Source organism: Neovison vison, chromosome 10 (assembly GCF_020171115.1).
Source record: "Neovison vison isolate M4711 chromosome 10, ASM_NN_V1, whole genome shotgun sequence".
Taxonomy (NCBI): domain Eukaryota; kingdom Metazoa; phylum Chordata; class Mammalia; order Carnivora; family Mustelidae; genus Neogale; species Neogale vison.
The window spans coordinates 65,921,008-65,927,311 of record NC_058100.1 but is presented as its reverse complement, the minus strand read 5'-3'; the positions used below and the strand labels follow the sequence as shown (position 1 = coordinate 65,927,311).

General features: G+C 41.4%; 1 protein-coding gene across 1 annotated transcript in view; it reads left to right on the top strand.

Moving 5' to 3' along the window:
* LOC122918161 (C4b-binding protein alpha chain-like) overlaps positions 1-6,304 on the top strand; it is a 31,346-nt gene continuing 25,042 nt past the window's right edge. The window contains exon 1 of the mRNA XM_044266307.1: positions 1-219. The gene's annotated coding sequence lies outside the window, so the exon portion shown is untranslated. The remainder of the gene's footprint in view (positions 220-6,304) is intronic.

The window sequence follows — 6,304 nt, the reverse complement described above, 5'->3', positions numbered from 1 at the left end:
ATCCATTAGAACTTAGCCCATCTGTGACCAGCCAGCCACATGGCTGGAATTCAGGGACTTCTTGGTGGTGCAATGACTAGCTAGCTTCAGGGTACTCGGGAGACTCTCATCTGGGGAAGAACTGAAACTATTACAGATCCAGACAATTTTTTTCCCCCTTGAGAAACGACCTAAGGGACCACGATTGAGTCTTCTATTTCATCCTCAGCTACCTGCCAGGTCAGTGAGTTATTTGGGGTGCCTTGGGGAAAAGGCTGGTGGTTTGGCCCTTTAAGGAGGGCAAGAAAAACAAAACCCTGGGGGTATTTTCAGCAGAAATCTTTTCAGGAGTCCTGCATTAGGGTGTTGTATTATTTGAAAAGTATTTTTAGTCCTTCTAAGCCTCAATTTTTTGTTATAAATGGGCGAATAATTATGCATACAAATAAACTGAAGCAGAAAGGAAGTAGAAGGTCACTCTTTGTTATTGTATCTAAAAGTGTTGGTTCAATGATTCCTTACCATCTCTCCGCACAGGGGAGTTGGGGCAGGAGGTAAATGAGAATGTCCAAAGAGGTTTGCAGAGGACCCGGTTTTTATAGTCTGCATCCTAAAAATTGAAACAGGGCCCTTTGGAGATTTTATTAACCCCTCCCCATCTTCTCCACCATCCACAGCAAAGATCTTTTTTTTTTTTTTTAAAAGATTTTATTTATTTATTTGAGAGAGAGACAGTGAGAGAGAGCATGAGCGAGGAGAAGGTCAGAGGGAGAAGCAGACTCCCCGAGGAGCTGGGAGCCTGATGTGGGACTCGATCCCGGGACTCCGGGATCATGACCTGAGTCGAAGGCAGTTGTCCAACCAACTGAGCCACCCAGGTGTCCCAGCAAAGATCTTTTGATTTGATAATAAAAAGGATGTTGGTCAGCCTCCAGTTACTTTCTGAATCTAGAAGCCTTGACTGTTCTCACCTCCTTTTTCTTCCCCACTTTTCTGAATCTGACAACACTGATTACCCTTCCTTCTGGAGATTTCCTTCTTCCTTGGTAGGGCAGGACACAGTACTACTGTTCTTATTTCAATTCCTCAGCCACTCTTAGCTGAGTCCTGTTCTATCCCTAAAATAGAGTAGTACAGAGAGAATGACAGAGCATCCAGAATGAGCAGAAGCATCAGGGAAGGTTTGAATTAAGTGTAGTGATACACTTGGATATAATATGAGTACACAAGGAAGACGCTGAAAGATACAGAGATTTTAGGAAGGAGGTGCAAGTGTGGAAGCAAGTTCTTTCTGGAATCTGAAAGCCATGTGATTGAGTGTGTAGCTGCAAGAAAGGAGTTGAGACTGGAGAAGAATATCATCCTTTCAAGAGGCATGCAAGCAGAGTTTAGACAAAATAAATACATGGACTTGAAAAGTAATCTCTAATGGAAGGAGAAATTTGGGGGCTGAGGATTCTCCCAGCACCTCTCAAATTGTACTGCACTGTGCATGCCAACAGTATTTATGTTCAGAGACCCGTCACCAGTTCAAGACCATAGCTCTTGAATTGGTCTCACCTCTATAGGAATTTAAAAGGTGATGATGTCATTGAAATATGAGGGCATTTACTAGGGAAGTCTTAGTTTTTTAGTGGGCAGCTAATAGCATTCTAGATTTTATAGGAAAGATGATCTAAGTTTACTGTCATCATTTGAGAGAATGAGAACCTGAGACCCAAGGAGCTCACATGGCTTCTTCAAGATCATAGGATTGGACTGTAGTGAAATGGGGCTCAAATTTGGGTCTTCTTAATCCACAGGTCCTAGCCTCCATCCCCATCCTCTGTAGTCTGCTGAATCCTGTGAAGGTTCTGCTGGAGGACCAAAGGAGTAGTGATGGTGAACTCCAGATGCTCCCCAGGTCTCACTGAGCCACCACATAGCCTGAGAACTAGGGAGGGAAGTGGGATCACTGCATCATTTATCTCGTCTACATTAATGAAGCACTTCATAGACATTATTCCATTTGGTCCTCAGGAAGGCAGTTAGTCATTCGCACTCTGAAGATAAAACTATATTGAGTTTTACTTATTTCACATTTATTGGGTAACTGTTACACACCAGTTATAGTATCAGGTCAGCACTAGGAAGTTAAATAAACATCTTCTTTGTCTTCAAGGGTCCACAGTCTGTTTTAGGAGGCAAACGTGAGCAGAAACAATACCATTACAATTAAGGCCTCAGCAAAATACTAGGGGAGCTTAGAAGAGGCTGATATTTCTCAGTGGAGTTGGACAATTCTTCATTAAGGAGGTGATATTTGATCTGGACAGTGAATCAAGAGAAGGTTGGAGGTAAAAGCATCTGTCACAAGAGATATTATATTCAAATTCTTGCAAGTGTTTTAAAAAAAATCCAGAATGGGGTACCTGGATGGCTCAGTTGGTTGTGTCTGCTTTCAGCTCAGGTCATGATCCCTGGGTCTTGGGCTCATTGCTCTACAGGGAGTCTGCTTATCCCTCTTTCTCAGACCCTCCCCACCACTCTCGTGCATACTCTCACTTTCTCTTTCTCTCTCTGTCAAATAAATAAATCTTTAAAAAAAAAATCCAGGATGTATTTTGAAAACCTCCATGAAGTTGAACTACAGTGTTTTAAGTGAGTAGAAGCAGAGGGAGGGTTGGGAGAGGTAAGGAAATCTAGCAAATTTGGAACCATTGGAATTTTTAAGTAAATTCCTTTTTAGGAATATGACAGTGTCATATTAGAAGCTGGCTTATGGATGTATAAAGGCGTTTTAGTACTCTAGGGTGGGTGAAGGGAATCATGAGAACATAAACCCAGACTATGGAAGTGAGATGGAGGAGAGAGGGACAGATTCCAGTGTTGCTGTGGCAATGTGACAGGACTCAGAGACTGAATATGGGAGGGGGCAAGAAAGAGGAGGCTAGGATGACTGAAGCTTCTAGTCTGGAAGGCTGGATAGAGATGATTACCTGAGCTGAGACAAAAAATATAGAGGTCAAGGGTGCTGGAGCGAAGATAGTGGGTTTCATTTGGGATATGTTGGATTTGAGGTGCATTGGAGATACAAAGGAAGCAGTTGGAAAACTGATCTGAACTTTGGGAACTATATCTTACAATTGAGGAAAAAAAAAAAGGGATTTTTGCTTAAATAAGAAATCTAACAATCAGTTGCCAGGGGCTTGAGGGTAGGGGAAATAGGGAGAGCTTGGTAAGAGTATATAAATTTTTATCTGTAAGATGAAGTTCCAAGGATCTAATGTAGAACATGGTGACTATATTGGTAACACCATACTGTATAATTAAAATTTGCTAAGAGAGTAGATAAGTCTTCACACCAAGAAGAAAAGGACAAATATGTGAGCTAATGATGTGTTCATCAACAAGATGGGTGGTGGGGGAGGGGGCAATCCTTTCACAAAGAGTACCTATGTAAATCACCATGATATACACTTTAAATATCTTGCAATTCAGTCACTTACACCTCGATAAAGCTGATATTAAAAAAGAAAAAGAGCGTGCCTGGGTGGCTCTGTTGGTTAAACGACTGCCTTCAGCTCAGGTCATGATCACGGGATCCTGGGATCGAGTTCTGCATCAGGCTCCCTGCTCAGCGGGGAGCCTGCTTCTCCCTCTCCCTGTGCCCCTACCCCTGTTTGTACTTGCGTTCTCACGTGTTCTCTGTCAGATAAATAAAAAAATAAAATCTTAAAAAGAAAAAAAAAGAATGAAAAATAAATCTAACAGGGGTGGCTCAGTTCGTTAAGCATCCAACTCCTGATTTCTGCTCAGATCATGATCTCACTGTCATGGGATTGAGCCCTCAGTCGAATCTGCTTGAGTTTCACTTTCTCCCTCTCCTTCTGCCCCATAAATAAATAAATAAACAATAAAGCATTTTTAAAAAGAGAGAGAAATCCAACAGAGTGAAAAGTTTGAGTTTCCTTTCAGGATTACAAATGAAAAGTATAAAAATTCATTTATGGATTTGCAAAGAAAACTCACAGGTATTTATCAAACTCAAAATTAGAAATGTAAGTTTTGTATTATCCTGGGCAAAAAATAATTTGTGAAGATAACCTATTACAATTATAGATTTTTCCAGAGTTAAAGGTTTTGTTCAAGTGGCAGAGCAATGATCTCTAAAGTCCAGAAATAACATTTGCAAGGTCACCTTTAAGATTCAGATACCTGCCTTTGTGAAGCTACAGGGGAAGACAAAATAGTTTCTCCTTATTTTGCTGATATTTCTTTCCCTGACTTTTAGAAATATTTACAGTTTTAAGGCTCAGCACTGGAATTCCACTTGTTAGTGACCAGAGTAAGGAGGTCGGCTTAACGACTCAAAATTTATGTATGGGACTGAATAGGGCAGACTAAGATTTTTATTAGCAACTGAGTTTATGAAATGTGTAAGTTTTTATATACTTTATAAGAAGACAGTTGGGCCCAAAGGTCTGTGAGTGATTAATGGGTAGAGGTCAAAGTCATGGGAGTAGGTAAGTTCCTCTCTGGAAGACAGGGAAAACTAGGGGAAGAAGAATGCCCAGGACAGGCCATTGTGTGCACGAGAGTCTCTGTTGGGGGTGTGGGTTTCACCATCACCAAAGTCCACAGTGAAGACCTAACCAATGGTTCCTGGTCCAAGTCCAGTGGTTGTTCCTCTGCCCTGGGTTTTAATTGAAGTACCTTGGTGTTGCAGCCAAATATCATTGTAATTATAAATCACCATTTTAATTTTATTTTTATTTATGAGAGAAAAAGAGGGAAAGAAGGGGAAGGAGCAGAGGGAGAGGGATAAACAGACTTTGCACTAAGTACGGAGTCCAACTTGGGGCTTGATCCGAGGACCCTGAGATCTTGACCTGAGCCAAAAATCAAGAGTCAGACATTTCTGTCCCCATGATTATTATGATGATGTTTTGACTCCAGGAATTCTGGTCTTGTCAAGGTCACATGCCAACTCCAATCCCATCCTTCTTTTCTCTAACATTTCTCTCGAATATTTTCTATGTGCCACTGTGCACCAAGCCCAGCTACCTCTCAGAAATTCTGTGATACATGTATAGTTATCATTCCTTCTTTATAAAACAGGAAATTGAAGCTTAGAGGAGTGGAGTATCCTGCCCCGGGAACACACAGTTCCCATCTGAGGGAGACAGGATTCAATCCACATAGCCTGGATTTGACTTCAGAGCCCATGCTCCGGGGTCTGGCAACATTCTGTCCTCCTGTGCTCCCTAGCACTGTGTCTGTGGCTCCAGAGTAAAGTTGAGTGATATGAATTCCTCAGCCCTGTGTAGGGTCTGTATATATGGTGACCTTTATCTCCTGTCCTAACCTATGGAAGGAGGAGACTAGTTTTTATTCTTTCCTTCCCTCCTCACTGTCCTCTGTTGAATGGTTGAGAATATGATGACTTCAGGATAAGGATAGGGAAGAGCCTAGAGTAAAATCACTAGGCTCTATTCTCAAGAACTTTAAAATCAGTGAAAATCTGACCTTGACAAAACAAAACCTCTAAGAGTAGATACGGATGTGGAGCAGTATTATTCCTCTTTAAAACATTTTATCACTAGATGCTTTTGAATGTAATGTCAACAAACATTTCTTGAGTGCTTTAACTGTGTGAGGTGCAGGGCCAGGTACCAGGTACCAGGTACCTGGTGGGGCAGAGGCAAGTAAGAACCCACCTCTGACTATAAGGACCTTGAGGTCTAGTGTTGAAGACAGAGATTAAATGTCAGTTTTAAGCCACAGCTGAATCAAAGTTAGAAACATCGAGGTTCTTTCCATAGTTTGGCTATTGTAGTGGCAGGGGGGTGGGAGGTTGGGGTACCAGGTGGTGGGTATTATAGAGGGCACAGCTTGCATGGAGCACTGGGTGTGGTGAAAAAATAATGAATACTGTTTTTCTGAAAATAAATAAATTGGAAAAAAATGTTAGAAACATCGAGCTGTAATTAGAATATGAAGACTGGCCTGGAGAAAAGGAGGGAACGTTGGGAGAAAGGACTAGCAGAACAAGTAGGAATCAAAGAGGGAAGAAGGATAAGAGGGCAAGTTATAATGGGCAGGGATGCATTATAGGAAAATGTTTGGGACCATCAGGGATCCAGATTGTTCGGGTCAACCAAAGCATGGGGTCAACAAAGCACCAAATGACAGAAAAGCTCCTTGCTAGAAGCCAGTGAGGAAATGCCAATTCCTAAAGGATCAGTTTGCTGAAATCAATTTGCTAAGTTTGTTGAATGGTCAGTTACTGAACAACGTTTTGAATATTCATTTTGAATATACTCAATGATTGTAAATGTCTTCT